At 53.7% G+C, this 16,403-nt stretch overlaps 1 long non-coding RNA gene across 1 annotated transcript; it reads left to right on the forward strand.

Annotated features, from left to right (window-relative positions):
- Nucleotides 1-3,668: 3,668 nt before the first annotated feature.
- Nucleotides 3,669-5,345, forward strand: LOC144180697 (uncharacterized). Its single transcript, XR_013324513.1, has 2 exons — nt 3,669-3,950; nt 4,905-5,345. It is a non-coding gene; the product is annotated as an uncharacterized LOC144180697 (long non-coding RNA).
- The last annotated feature ends 11,058 nt before the right edge of the window (nt 5,346-16,403 follow it).

Below are 16,403 nucleotides of genomic sequence, written 5' to 3' on the forward strand. Positions count from 1 at the left end.
CGCCTGGGGATATAGCCACACCACCCGCAAAGGGCGCCTACTTTGGGAAGCAATCCAATCCCTCCGCCTCACCCTCGAAACCGACCCCCCCACCCCCACCCGCATCGGCAACAGCGCCCAACGAGACACGACCCCAGACCTATCACTCACCAGCCACCTCCCACACACCACCTGGCTACCCACCCCCAACAACTTGGGAAGCGACCACAACATCATCCAAACGACACTTCAGCTTTCTCATCGGCTATCATCTCCGATCACCTCTCACCACGTCACGGACTGGGACGCCTTTCGCGCCGAATGCGCCGAACTGCCACCTCCCGAAACCTTTTCTGAATCGGACTTAAACGGTTGGCTCGCGAAAATAATCCGCGTCAAGACTTCTTATGACACCCCCGTCGACCCCGAAATACCCCCTGCCCTTGCCGACATCCGAATGACGCACCTTTTGGAAGCATATCGTAGCATCGAGCGTAGGTGGCACACCCGCAAACACAGACGTGTCCTGCGCCGCAAGCTTGCGTACCTCCAAACACAAATTCAAGAACACGCAGCAGCACTCACCCCAGCTCACTGGTACAAAATATGCGACGATATGCGCGGTGGGCTCTCCATGAAACGCACGTGAGCGCTACTACGACATTTACTCGACCCCACCACTACCAAAGAATACACATCATCCCGCATTCATTCCCTTATCCACACATACCCTGGTACCGCAGCCCAGCTGATCTCCGAACTCCGGTCCCAATACATCCCCCTCCCCTCAGAACCACCTGTACTCCTACGGGTACATACGCGGGCTTGCCTAACACCACCCTCGACGCCGACATCACCATCGCAGAGATCGAACATGCAATCACAGAACTTCGGCGCCAAACAGCCCCCGGAGCAGATAACATAACTAATAAACTCCTACGTAACCTAGACGGATGCACCCTCGACACCATCTTGAACCTGTTCAACCACCACTGGCGATCTGGCACCCTCCCCAATTCCTGGCGCCATGCCGACATCTCCCTGATACCGAAACCCAATAAACCCGTCGAAATCGAACACCTCAGTCCGATATCCCTCACCTCGTGTCTAGGAAAACTCCTTGAATACGTTATCACAAGCCGCCTCACAACCTACCTAGAAGATCACGACCTTCTCCCACACAACTTCACCGGCTTCCGCCCCGGCCTCTCCACTCAGGACACCCACCTTCAACTGCACGATGACCTACTTCTTTCCCCATCCAAGAGCGACAGTGCGGCTATTCTAGCCCTCGACTTGCACAAAGCATTCGACAGCGTCTCTCACGCACCCATCCTACGGTCTCTAAATTCCCTCAACCTGGGATCTCGCACTTACTACTATGTCGCCTCCTTTCTCAGTAACCGCACAGCAACCCTTCGTTTAGGGCCCCTTACCTCAGACCTCTTCCCCCCTACCACCAGTCGGCACACCTCAGGGTTCGGTTATATCCCCCCTTCTGTTTAACCTCGCTATGATCCCTGTGGCCACCGCTCTACTAACTATCCCCAACCTACACACTTCTGTATACGCCGATGACATCACCCTCTGGATGACCAGTGGCAGTGATGCTCACATCGAAGAGACGCTGCAGCTAGGAGCAGAAACTGTGAGTACAGTCGCCCGCACAATCGGTCTATCATGTTCACCGCACAAATCAGAACTTCTCATCCTACATCCCACCCGCCCACGCCCACCCACTGCGCCCCCCATCACCGTCTGGATTGACAACACACGAGTGCCTATCGTCTCCTCCATACGTATATTTCACATCACTATACAAGGGAACCGCGGCAATAGGCTCACCTTTCAACGACTCCGCTCACACACACTTCACACCATAGGACTCCTCACACGTATTACATCTCGGCACCACGGCCTCACGGAGCCCGAGCGACTTCGGCTGCTCCATGCTTTCGTAATTAGCAGGTTCACGTATCATCTCCCATACTGCAGGCTCACCGTATCAGAGAAAGCCAAATCGGACTGCCTTCTCTGCAAAGTCTATAGGGCTGCTCTTTTGCTTCCACCAAATGCCCCTACCGACGGCCTCCTTCAGCTTGGCGTACATAACACCACGTCTGAACTCATCGAAGCCCACCGCACGGCCCAAATCCAACGACTGGCCCGCACCCACTCTGGGCGTTCCATACTCGCTCGACTCTCCATCTCAACCCCTATCCTCCCCCCATCCTCCGTCCCCATCCCTAGAGAATTTCGCCAACTCATAAGAATTAAGCCACTACCTCGCAACTGTCACCCCACATTACATGCAGCCAGACGTGCTGCACGCGCAGTGAACCTGCAACGCCTGCACCCCCCCTCACCCCATACCATCTACGTAGACGCTGCTAGCTACCCCTCCCGAGCTGCATTCTCCATAGTAACGCTCTCCGAGGATAGCACACCTCAGGACTCCCTCACTGTCCTCACGAGTTCAGCCACAGCGGCGGAGGAGGCGGCCATATCCCTCGCCCTAGCCCAAGACCCCTGTCCAGACACCATCCTGTCAGATTCACAATCCGCAATCAGAAATTTCCAAGCTGGTCGGATATCTAAAATTGCCCTCCAAATTCTACCCCGAAAACCCCCTCCTCACCTCGTGGTCTTGTTGTGGGTCCCCGCCCATACGGGAATAGGTGCCAACGAGGCGGCCAACCGAGAAGCTCGAGCTATGACCACCCGAGCAGGCCCTTCGTTGGAGACCAACCACGGCCTTCCCAGCTCCCGGGACATTCTCATCTCGTACCGGGAAATCACACATTACCGCCTCCTCCGTCGCCTCTATCCCCACCCCCCCCCCCCCCGCACCCCAGCCTCACACAGGAGGAGGCCAGAACCTGGCGCCTCCTCCAAACGCACTCCTTCCCCTGCAGAGCCTCCCTCTCCCACTCACACCCTTCCCTGTTCCCCTCCCCACTCTGCCTACTCTGCGGCGCCCGGGACTCTGAACTACACTCTCTCTGTGACTGCCCGCGCTCCCCTTTTCCCCCTTTCCCCACACCCACCCACTGGGAGCAGGCCCTGTGGAGCTCGACCCTGGAGACCCAGACCACCCTCGTCTCCAGGGCCCAACAGGTCGCGGAGACCCTCTGGGCCACCGCCACCTCCTCCCCCTGACCCAGCCGTAAAATAAAGTGGTTCTCTCTCTCTCTCTCTCTCTCTCTCTCTCTCTCTCTCTCTCCCCACGTACCCTGCTGCGTTCGTCATTTTGCCTAACTGCTCCCGCGACGTAATTTCTCGGAATGGACTTTTTGACGGACAATGGCGCAATGATTGATCTGCAGACCAAGTCGATAACTTTTTCCTCCGATCACTCCACGACGCCGCAGCCGAGCCCCGAACACCATGCTGCTGAAGGGATCGCCGACGATCACGTCACCCTGCCACTCCGCGCAAGCTTGATGATCACCGCCTACTGTGAGGGTGCTGCTCCTGGCATCGACGCTATTGAAGAGAGGGACCGAAGTTTGCTTCTCAGCCGCGGTGTCTCCGTCGCAAAAGGCATTGCGCGCTTTAAGCAACGCAAATTCCACGTTTTGGTCACTAAGTTCACCGAGGAGTACCAGCATCTAAACAAAGGCGCTGCAATAGACCCTATGCGAAATTGCTTGGTGATCTAGCAACACTGATGTAAACGAAACCGTCGGCCATATTGGTACGGGCGCCGATCGGGAAGTCTCGTATTGTTTACTGTGGAAGAGCAGGTGACGGTAACGCGGTATGGCTCAAACTGGACGGCGTTTTCCGGCTCCCGACCGCGGATTGTGGACGAAGGACTTGTCTGCGCTGCCGACTGTGTCCGAAGACTCATACCACTCGGGGTGCCGCGCCAAAGACCCATTCGAGCGGCACCGGAGCAGGGCATGCCGCCTAGCCACCGAGGCGCATTGCTCGCCTTCATCGGTGCGGACAAACACGTGCGACTCGCAGTAAGTAAATCCTTCTTTGTTTTTTACTTGACGCGCGCTAACCGGCATGAGCATTTGTATGGCACTTCGTTCACCGTTGTTTACCATGCAAAGGTGCAGCGGCGACCCTGTTGCAGTAACTCTGAAAGAGGAAAGCGACAATCGCCAGACCATACCGCTAGTGGGTGGATTAGGTATTTTCAAATGCTGTACATCGAATTTACGGGATGATTTTTGGCGAAGATGTTTACGGAAAGGTTGCGGCCGTTTTCCGTGACGGTCGTCCGCCCGCCCGTTTGCCGCAAAGCAACCGTGCTTTGCGGCGAAGTCAACTACAAAAGCGCACATACGCCTTGAATTTTCTTTTTTTGTGTGTTTTCATTATTTACTGCGCATGTTCTGCGCAAAAATCTGTGTGTGTGTCTTTCTTCTCCTTTTTTGGCGGTGGGGTGGTTGTGTTTGTTTCTAAAGCGCATGTTTTTGGTGTGCACGAATAGATAATGCAGTAAAACCTCGTTAGCTCGAACTCACTGAACTAGAAGATTTTTTTTTAATTCGATGGGTCATCGGTATAGCCCGAATGTTTACCTGTTTATCTCGAAAGATTCTGGAAGTGAGTTCCAGATAATCATATTATTGCTTGCTTAAGTTATGACGAACACGATTATGTGGGTACTGGTATCATTACCCACGCTGAGGTTTTTAAATGTTAAACTTCCTTCTCTTGAAAAATGCATTAACAAAGCATGCATGATACTTGCACGCTGGAACTTGACAAACAATTTTGACATCATTGCTGTTTGAGGTGTAGATTATTGCCCTTGCAACAGTGTTAAGGAAGACACAAAATCTGGTCATTTTGAGTCTGTTCCTTGCGGCCACTTCTTTTTGCTCTGTCCCTTTACCATAAACTGTAGCGGACTAGTCCTGTTCTTCACTGAGTGTTATTTACTGATACTCTCTCTGTTCTTGCAGGTTGGGCCTCATCCATGTGCTCAGCAGCTGCTTTCGCTCCCAGAAGAAAAGTGGCCGGCCCTAAGTTGTGTGCCTCACCTTTGAGACGGACAGTGGGGCGATTGGGGAGGCATCGTGCGAGTGCCCGGCGGGTTGCAGTGGAGCATGGAGTCACATCCTGGCTGCTGTGCACCTACTCGCCCTCTTGCAAGCCGAAGGTTTTAAGAGGCGCCACCAAAGCTTGCGTGCACTGAGCTGCCACAACAGTGGGGACGTCCGAGACAGCAGGGCATCAAGCCAGCGAGTGTCCAAAACATTGACTGGAGAAGCCCGCGATAAAATGGCCCCTCCCTTCCCTCGCCAATGCGTCTGTTCGATGCACGTCGAGTACAGGAGCAACGCGAGCAGCAACAAAGTGCCGTGCAGGCGCTTGGGAGAAAACTTGGTAGCCTTGGGAATGAGTTTTTTGCCCCAGTTGTGCTGGCCTCCTCCTCCTCCCCCCCCCCCCCCCGCCAGTGACAGAAACAAGGACTGGCATGGCACCTGAAGGGTCACCTATGAGCTACCAGCAAGCATTTAGGAGCACGCAGAGGCTGGGCAACGTCGTGTTTACTAGACCGCGACATGCAGGGGTGCGCGAATGCTTCTTTTTGTTCCATTTATATCCACAGTTTGCTATACTGCACGCGCTACAAATCAGCGAAGTAGTTTAATTTACTGGGATTTTTCACTGTGGATACAAAAAACGCAAAAGCTCTCAAGCTGATGCGCGGCAGCCTGATGCAACTGTGGCCGTTTTCTTTTTGAATAAAACTTGAAAATTGTCTCAGCTACCTACACCAATGGCCACTATCATTACGTCGGAGGCATGCATCCAGCATGTGACAAACTAGAGGATTGAGTGTGTATTTTAGTCGCAAAATATTCGACAGTAAATACATCGTTGCTGGAATGACAATGGGCACCAAGTTAACTTGACGTAACAACAAACCTTTCAGCCCGAAAAATCGGGAACCAAGTGCAAAAGCTCGAATTTTCCACCGTTAGATCATCATAAAACAGCGTTCGCCACTTTTGAAACGACACGCGGCTAAATGCAACGTAAAGAAACCAACAACACACTCCCATACCGTGCGCGCCCACCACAGAGGAAATTTTCGACGGCGTAGTGCGGCAAGAAAAGTTTGTTTACAGCCCTAGGTAAGATAAAGGCTCGTGTAGGGGCTAAGCGGTACCATTTAACAATGAAATGAAGCGGGCGCAGAGCCACAGGGACGACTAAAGAAACAGCCTAATTTTGGCAACGTGTGGTTGGTACTGTTTTCCCGGTCGAGCGCCGCTGTCAGTCGCGTGAATAAGCGGCGCACGCTCAGGCTTCATTTAGAATACAAAGGCTGGACAAGAGAACTCCAACGCAGCTGTATTTTTCATACGGACAGCGACTACGGAACCCCGCGCTTAGCGAACCAACGACAAATATTCGCTCCAAGCGCACCGCGCCCAGCGTGTCACAAAGGTTGCTCGCGCCGACACAGTTCGCGTCACAAAGTTCGTTCAAAAGCGTGGAACTTCACGTAGCTTTTCTCCATTTGAACCGGTAATTCTGCATTGCGTGCTCTGCGGCACGAAGCAATGCTCCGGCATTGTAGTCCATCACCAAGAGCGGTCAATGCCCGCCTTCTATGTTTTGCTAATTGGTTTCGGTTTCAAACGACCGTACCAAAATGGCGGACCTAGTTACCGGAGTCGACGTGAGATGGCGGGGCGCATTTTGCATAGGGTCTATTGCGTTCCTCGAAGAAACGCAAGAAACAAGTCAAGTGATCGCGGTCCCCAACTTTGAACGCGCACGCACAGACGCTTTCAAGCTGCCTCATCCTTTCGACGTGAACACGGCGATGCCGCAAGAAAACCGGGACAGATTATTGGATTTGCTACTACGCTACAGCGAGTGTTTTTCGTAGAACTCAAAATTACGTCGGACACCCCTAACGAAGCACCGAATTATTACCGAAGATGCGGCCCGACCTACCCGACAGTCACCGTACCGCGTATCTTCACACGAGCGGGAAGCCATCCGGACCCAAATCGAAGACATGCTCTGCGACGACATTACACAGCCATGGAAAAGCCCCTGGGCTGCTCCGGTCGTACTCGTGAAGAAAAAAGACGGCACACTGAGGTTCTGCGCGTTGACTACCGGCGATTGAACAAGATCACAAAAATTGATGTTTACCCCTTGCCACGAATCGACGACGCCCTCGACCACCTCAGTGCCACGCGAAGTACTTCTCATCGATGGATCTGAAGACAGGCTACTGGCAAATTGAAGTGGACGGGAGAGATCGAGAGAAGACTGATAACCCCGGACGGCCCGAGTTCAAGCTTGTGATGCCGTGTGGGCTATGCACGGCGCCAGCAACGTTTCAAAGAGTCATGGACACTGCTAGCTGGCCTGACGTGGCACATCTGCCTCGTATACCTCGACAATATTCGCCCGGACTTTCGACGAACACCTTGCAAGGTTGGAGTCTGTACTCGAGGCCATCCGTACGTCGGGGTTAGCGCTGAAGCCTGAAAAGTGCCGCTTCGCGTACGAGGAACTCACGTTTTTGGGCCACGTCGTCAACGCCGCGGGAGTCCGGCCTGACCCGGCGAAAACTTCAGCCATAGCCAACTTCCCAAGACCGAAGGACAAGAAGGGCGTGCGAAGATTTCTCGGACTGTGCGCATACTACCGCCGCTTCGTCGCAACCTTCGCACGCAATGCAAAACCACTCACACGCTTGACGAAAGATAGCACACCTTTCAGCTGGGGAAGTGCCGAAGAGGAAGCCTTCTGCGAGCTGCAACAACGCCTGCAAAGCCCGCCCGTGCTCGCTCATTTCGACGAAAACGCCGAAACGGAAATGCACACGGGCGCCAGTGATATAGGTTTGGGTGCCGTCCACGTCCAAAAGCAAAGTGGTTGCGAAAAGGTAATCGCCTATGCCAGCCATGGTCTGTCGAAGGAGGAGAAAAAATACTCTGCCTCCGAGAAAGAGTGCCTGGCTATCATATGGGCCATATCAAAATTTCGCCCACACGTGTATGGTAGACCATTCAAGGTTGTGACAGACCATCATGCGCTGTGTTGGCTCGCCAATTTGAAGGACCCCTCTGGCCGCCTTGGGCGATGGAGCTTGCACATACAGGGATTTGACGTTACAATCGTCTATAAATCCGGCAGGAAACACTCCGACGCCGAATGCCTGTCCCGCGCCCCCGTCGACCCACCATCTCAAGACTCCGATGCAGACAGCGCATTCTTCGGAGTCGTGACTGAGAGCGACCTAGCCGCCCAGCAGCGTGCCGACCCCGCGTTACGCGTCATGATCGACTACTGAAGGACGCAATGTCGCCGTGCCTAGGTCCTTCAAACGAAACTTACCAGCATTCAGCCTCTAAAACTCCGTCCTCGTGAAGAAAAATTTCAACGCCGGAACGAGAACGAATTATCTTCTTGTAATCCCTGCAGACCTTCGTGACGAAATTTTGGAAGCGTGCCACGACCACCCGTCGTCCGGACATCTCGGCACAGCACGCACTATTGGAAAAAATCAAGGCGAAGTACTACTGGCCCCTCCTTACAACCGATGTGTCCCACTACGTCCGGAGCTGCCGTGAATGCAAGCGACAAAAAACGCCGCCGACGAGACCCGCCGGACTTCTGCAACCGATCGCCGTCCCACCGAGACCCTTCCAACAGATCGGAATGGACCTTCTGGGCCCGTTCCCTACGTCACGATCCCAGAACAAGTGGATTGTCGTGGCGACAGAATACATGACGCGCTACGCAGAGACCGCCGCTCTTCCTAGGGGGACTGCACAAGAAGTCGCCAAGTTCTTCATAAACCAAGTTGTGCTGCGACATGGAGCCCCTGAAGTCCTCATCACGGACAGCGCAACGGCCTTCACTGCGGAGCTTATGCAAGGAATCTTACGCTACACAAACACGGATCACAAAAGAACGACGGCGTATACCACCCCCCAAACGAACGGACTAACGGAATGCCGTCTATGTACGTCAACGCTGAACATAACACTTCGGATGAAGTCCTCCCGTATGTCATGTTTGCGTACAACACGGCTATCCAGGAAACTACAAAAATTACTCCGTTCGAGCTTGTCTATGGAAGACGGCCGACTACTATGCTTGACGCCATGCGTCCGCTCGAGGAGGCCCGCCAGCTCGCTTGAATTCGCACAAACGACCAGCAGCTGCTGGATGCCGGACGCTACAAACTCCGACGCCGAGACGCCGAGTATACCGTCCAGGGGATCGTGTGTAGGTTTGGAGTCCCATCCGACGATGTGGACTCAGTGAGAGCTTCTACGACGGTATTTCGGACCCTGCCGGATTCTACAACGTGTTGGCCAACTTACCTACGAGGTGACGATGGTGATTCCGGGACATCACGACAACGCACGCGGCCCGGAGTCGTCCACGTGGTTCGCTTAAAGCCTTTCTGCGCACGATGACGGACTTTTATTTTAAATGCAGAGCATTTCTTTAACTCACGATGTCACCCGTTCTAGGCGTCCGTAGTAGTCCGCATCGCTCGCAGGTGCGCCCTCTCGGCGCGATCGTGGCGTGATAAAGGCGGGTGTCGGCGAGGCTGGAACGCACTCATCGCCGCGCTCTCTCGTCAGCCCCGCTCCTCCTCGCCTACTCTCCGCTCGCATCGCGCGCTCTCTCCGCGGTCGGTTCGCGCCCAACAGGTGGGGGCGCGCGCGTCGCGGGATCAACAACATCTGTGGCGTGATCGTGACGTCAGCATCGCGCGCGCGTGGCGCGATCGTGGCGTGATAAAGGCGGGTGTCGGCGAGGCTGGAACGCACTCATCGCCGCTCTCTCTCGTCAGCAGTTGCCACAGGTGCAACAAAATTAACGTAACGCAGACTACTTAACGTCGTGGCCCCCGGAAATGCTCTGCATTTGATCGTGCTCCTCGCGAGGGGGATGTTTGCGAGCTTCATCCAAATGCAGCGAAGGGCACTTACAAAGTGTGTGAGTGCTGGCAAACTGCAGCAATCGCGAATCGCGGCGGTTAAGAGAATCTGATCTTTTATGACCGGCATTCGCCTTTCTCTTTCTCTCGCTATCTTTCTTTTGTGCGCTCTATTTTATTTGTTCGGACTGTCGCTTATGTTAGCACCGGGTCGATGCACTCAGAGGGGGGTAATGCCGCGAAACATGCATTGGGTTTGTTTATTTATGTTTTGCTTTTACCGCCCGGCTGCGCCGGTCTGTATTATCTCTGCGCCAAGGGAAGCGCGTCTTCCATTCTTTCTTTCTGTGCCGCATGTGTTATCTCTTCTGATAGGGAGAGCGTTCCGAGTGGCGTGAACAGCCTAGAATAATCTTCATTGTTCTGGATGTAAATCGACGGTACCGCCACAACAGGCAGCGACTCCCTGCCCCACACCCGCAACTAACGCGCCGCGAAGGCGTGCTATACCGCCAGCTACAGACGGACTCGATCCTGACACCCGTGCTCGCCAGATACATCTGCCCAACGCTATACAACACCGACCGTTGCATCATCTACAAGACTGCCCCCACTACGACAGCGCACATCCTCAACGATTGCACTCACCTACAAACACACTCTGAAGCACAAGAATTGCCACCAAAAGTGTGAGAAGCCATCACCTTCTCAGATACAACACACAACTCCAGGCCGTCCGGCAGGTGGAGGAAGCCCTGACCCGACAACGGGTAGGACCTGCGGTGGGGCAAGCCATTACGGGCTCGACCCGTCCGGGACCGGGGCCGACCCCCACGGCCTAATTCACTCTGCCGGACACGCAATAAAGTTTCTCTTTCTCTCTCTCGACGGTTCCAGAAACACTCGCGCCCAAAGATAAACTCCCGCGGAGCCGGCACCAGTCTGCGCGCGTCACTTTGTTGACTGCCATTTCGCCGCCTGTGTATTCTTTGAGTTGTTTGGGGAGCACAAGTTCGCTCCAATAAACTTGTTTTGCCATCAAGACACCTGCGGCGTCTTTGGCTACGTGACAATATTTATGAAGCAGTTAACTTTGAATATTACAATCAGCAATTCAAAATACAGTTATCAAAAAACATGATAACAAGCAAACAATAAAGAAAACTTTCTGACACAAGTAGCAAATTGTTTCGAATTACAACCACGATCCAGTCCATAGACGTACAGTGGATATGTGGTATTCAACGTGGTGTTGGCGGTGTAGGCGTGTTGGTCGATTGCACACGCAGTCTTCTCTGACTGTACATTGAATTGGAAATGTAAGGTGGTCTGCAAGAGCGCGAGACGTGGCGACGATGATGCCGTACACCCATAGCAGTGTTTTTCAAGATGCATCTTCACTTTGAGCGCCGCTAATCATCGCACCGAAGGAAGAGAGTCCCTGTTTGTGTGAGTAACCTAGCTGGTTCATTTTTCCTTGCCATTTTCACTCCTCGTAGCGTGAGCGGTATTATTATGAATTATTTGTCTGCCTAAATATATTTCAGGGCTGTTCATGTTTCGACTGACGAGTTCACGACATCGCCGCGCAGCGCAGTTCGCCATGCATGGGACGTTGTTGAAGAGGTGAGCCCACGCCACTCAACATTTCAGTGTCTTGCTGTTTTAATGCGCGAAACTGTGGTTTATTATAAACTTAACCTATTGTTCTCTTTTGCCGCTCACTTTGTGAAGGTCCAGCCAGCCTGCGGCGAGCGGAGCACGGCATAGACAATGGCCAGTGAAAAATTGCTTAAACGACGAACTGTCTGCATGCCTTGTGTACAAACAGAGCAATAAAGGTATTCACCTATTCCAAGAGTTTTTCTATTTGTGATACAGGTAACCAACGCACTGCAGCGGCAACTCAGATGGAGTAGCTGCGGCAATGGGATATAACCAACTAAAAGTGCAACAAGTTGGCGGCCAATCGGAAGTCCAATGGGGCCTCCAATGGGAAGACCCATTGGCGTTCTAATGGGCTGTCCAAAAGGTCGCCCAGTTGACCGGCCAATGGGAACGCCAATGGGCGCCTAATACAATTGGACGACCAGTTGGTATTCCAATAGGTCCGCCAATGGTTTTTTTCGGGCAGGGACCCAACATCGAGAATTTCCGACCGATTTCGCTCACGTCGTCCGTGGGCAAGGCGCTAGAGCACGTGCTAATGAACAGGTGGAAGAGGTACCTTGAGGAAGCGGAGCTGTACCCGAACACCGTTATCGGGTTTCGGGACAAGCTCGGGACGCAGGACGCCATGATACGGCTGAAGAACGAGATCCTGGACCACGACGCCAACACGAGAGGAAACCGGGGGATCCTGGACCTGGACCTGCAAAGCGCCTTCGACAAAGTGAGGCACTCGGCGATCCTGGCCCAGGTGTCGCGATTGAACATGGGGAAGAGAACGTAAGAGTAAATCATAGAATTCCTGACGGAGCGGACCACCGAGATCAACCCCGCGGTGACCTGAAGCTCCTCCGGGGGCTCGGTCATCTCGCCGCTGTTCTTCAACCTGGTGATGATCGAGGTGGCCGAGCGACTCTCGCGAGTGGCAGGGGTCCGACACACCATCTAGAGAGCACGCTGCAAGAAGCAGTGGACGCCATCGTCGAGCAACTGGACGGGTCCGGACTCGTATGCTGCCCGAGCAAGTACGAACTCCTGGCGATCTAACTGAAGAAAATGACCAGGAAAAAGGAGGAAGGACGAAGACACGCTGACAGGGGAAGATCAAGGTCAGAACGAGCGGTGGCCGCACGATCCCGGAGGTCGAGAGGATCCGAGTGCTCGGCATGTTGATAGAGCGCAAGCGCATGAACGGCGAGACGGTGAACCGCCTCGCGGCTAATGTCACCGCGGCCACACGACTCATCAGGAGAGTGTCAACCGAAAGGCATGCATGAAGGAAGAGACCTATGTCGCGGCGTTCCGCAACTTGGAGGCAGCGCGAGCGAAACAAGATCAACGCGCTCATACGCAAGGCGCTCGGACTCCTTGACTGCACGAGCAGAGAGAAGTTCCTTGGCCTGGAGGGGGGGGGGGGGGGGGCGCAACACTTTGGAAGAGATCGCGGAGGCGCAGAGGACCGCCCAGATCTCAAGGCTATCGGAAACGAGAACGGGCGGACAGATACTGCACGACCTGGGTCTGACACCGAGAGATGAGTGAGCCGAGAACGAACAGGTTCCCCTGCCGGATACCACAGACAGACGGTTACGGGGATGCCTGGTACCGAGAAACATGAACCCCGAGTTCAACAAGGAACGAAGGACGGTGAGGGCCAAGGCGCTTGTTTACCTCCACGCCAGAGACAAAGGAGCAGTTTACGTGGACGCGGCGGAGTACCAGTAAAGTGGCGGAGTGCCCGTCGCGGTGGTGGATCTGGAGACCAAGGACAGCATGACTACCTACAACGAGATTGTAAGGTGGTACAGATTGTGTAGACGAAAGGTACCGCCACCCTACCCGGGCCTGACCCGGGAGGAAGCGGCGATATACCGGCGACTGCAGACGGGGTCGCTCCTCACCCCGGTGCTGATGAGGCAGGTGTGTCCGAGCGTGTACGAAAGTGACTTGTGCCGAGTGCGCCAGGAGGACAGAGCCACCGTGGCTCACATCCTCCGGGACCGTGTCAAAAACCCGCGCGAAGCGTCGACAGAGACCATTGTCCTTCTGCATCTCCAAGCCGCAGCGGGAAGCTACAACCAGGAAGAACAGACCAAGGCCGTCCAGCAGATCTCGGCGGCCCTCGAAAGGCAACGACAGAGTGAAACCGACGGGAGGTTACCGCCCCAAAGAAGGGGCAGGCGAGGCCGGTCGAAGGAAGTAGCGAGGTCGGAGCTGAAGTGGAGGGAAATGTGCAAGAAGTCGAGAAGACGTCAAGGCCGCGTCGCGAAAAGAGCGCCCCCCCCCCGTGCGAGGGGGATCGAACCGAGCTGCAGGTACTTTAATAAAAGTTCTCTCTCTCTCTCTCTCTCTCTCTCACACACACACACACACACACACACACACACACACACACACACACACACACACACACACACGCACGCACACACGCACGCACGCACACACACAGATAGACAGACAGACAGACAGACAGACAGACAGACAGACAGACAGAGGAACGTCAGAGCTCCGACGGCGGTTTCCGAGGTGGAGGGCCGGAGGGGACTGGAGACTATATTCGACTCAAAAAACAGCCTTCAGTGCTATAAATTGTTAAACGCCCCAAATTAGCAGGCCTCTTTCGCTGAGCGGAAACACCCGCGTTCTAATGTTGTGAACATCTGAAGTGGGGAGCTGTCTCCAGCGAAAATCAAATTACTGTCAAAGGGCCTAAACTTCTGTCCTTCCTCGGGAAACGTTAATGAATTCTAACTATATCAGGACCTCGACAACTCTGCGAGAAACTTGCGCCTACGGGAATACTTTCGCGGGCGTCCCACTGAAAGCAAAAAATTACTTCCTGCCCCTTCATACAAAATGTGGACACCGAACGAGCAACGGGCTAAGCACTTGGATCTTTACATTTCGGCCGTGCAAAAAGACATAGTCAGAGAGCGCGAGAAACCGTTGCTCATCCGCGGCAACCTCGCCAAGGGCGAGCGTGAAGCGCTGAAGAGCCCGAGTGAGGATACTGCCCATGTGATAAAACCTGCAGACAGAGGTGGTGCTGTAGTGATTATGAACAAGAATGACTATCTAAACGACGTACAGCGACAGCTAGCTGACGAGACATTCTATCGCAAGCTCACAGACGACCCAACATTGTGCTTTGAAGCTAAAAATTGTGGATGCACTAAAGTCCTTGCTGTGCGATGGAAAAATAACCGATTCGATGCATGCAGCGATGCTACCCTGAAATTCTAAGCCAGTGCGTTTCTATCTCCTACCTAAAGTACACAAAGAAAACAATCCTGGTCGCCTCTTTGGGTGTATAACAATTGCTCCGCGTACGGAAGCCCACTCGCAAAAGCCCCGTGACGTTAGCTGCCGTGTCTCAAATGCCCCGTGAGCAATAGCCCTGTGCCATAATCCCCGCGAGCCGAAAGCCCGATGCCAATAGGCGACCGGTAGGAATCGCATAGGCTCATGCATGGGTACATTGTCTGCTCCCGCGGAGCCCCGCCACTTTCGGTTGGAGAGCTCTCCTGGCCTCCCGTAGGCCGGCGGCTTTCACGCGCGTGTGTGCTTGTTGTTTATCTGTTTCCACCGAAAAAAAAAAAAATACGCTTACGCATCGCACATTCAATGAATAACAACGATGAATCCTTCTAGAGGCTCATCTGAAAGGTAAGCACTCTGTGACAAATAAACACCACGCACACACGCGCGTGAAAGCCGCCGGTGTACGGGAAGCCAGGCGAGAGCTCGAAACGGAAGTGCCGGAGCAGACGACGTACCCATGAGCCTTTTCGCTTTTTAACGGTCACCTATTGCCCCGAACCATTCACCGTGGTGATACGAGGAAACGCCGTTTTTTGATTCCTAAACGCTTTAGAAATAGCAAGATAATTTTCGACGACAATCTCAAGAAAGAGGTAGAGTGAGCGAACCGAGCTTAGAAGGAAGGGAGCTGTAGCGCTGGGATAGCTTGCCGTCAACCCTTAGCAGCGCTTGTTTGGATGCGTAGTGTGGTGGATTAGCCCGCTGCTGGGGAGTGACACTGATAACCGTGCAGTGAACTTCGTCTTTCCTGCGTTCGTGGCGAAGCACAGCGACACTCCGAGGTCTTGCGGGGTGCCCGCCTATAGGCCGGGCTACATCCTCGTCGAGTGAGCGCGGCATTCAGCACCAAACGAACTGCGTTGTCATGTAGGTTATTCAGACCCAACAAAGACAGGATGCGCTCTTCATACATGGTTTCAAGTACGAACTCATAAAGGGTAAAAATGTTTACCACTAGACGAGCCAGCAACCTCGGTCATAGCCCTCATTTCTTCAATTTTCTTCTTGCGTCTTTACACATCATTTCATATGCCACACAGAAAATTTTCAAAGAAAAAAAAACGTGTAATACCGTGGGTTTAGGTTACCAGCGCGCCGCTTAAAGGGCGGGTCTTTCGGCTCGGGGAAATCGGCACGGGGCAAATGTCTCAGGGGCTTATGAGTACGGGGCAAAAAAAGCGGGGCTTCAGGCACAGGTCAACTGTGATGGGGCTTTTGAAATCGTGGCCTTTCGTTGCTCCACCCCCCTCTTCTACTGCCAAGTGGAGTTTGGTGCCGTGCTTGTTGTACACCGAAAACGAATGTGCTGCGTTAAAATCTCAGTCTGCTGCACACATTTCTTGTGGCATCAAATGCTTCATTGCAGGGTTTCTGCATTTGGCCTACAACATACAGTAATCCCTCGCTATAACGAAATCGCTTTACTCGAAATATCGCTTTATTCGAAATTTCCTCTGGTCCCAACCGAAACCCATGCATTTTAGGCCGCATTAATCGAAGCCCACGCAGGGCTGGACCCGCTTAGAGCAAAGTGGCGAGC

This window comes from Haemaphysalis longicornis, unplaced genomic scaffold (genome assembly GCF_048455015.1).
Source record: "Haemaphysalis longicornis isolate Haplotype H1 unplaced genomic scaffold, Haemaphysalis longicornis Haplotype H1 scaffold_4, whole genome shotgun sequence".
Taxonomy (NCBI): Eukaryota; Metazoa; Arthropoda; class Arachnida; order Ixodida; family Ixodidae; genus Haemaphysalis; species Haemaphysalis longicornis.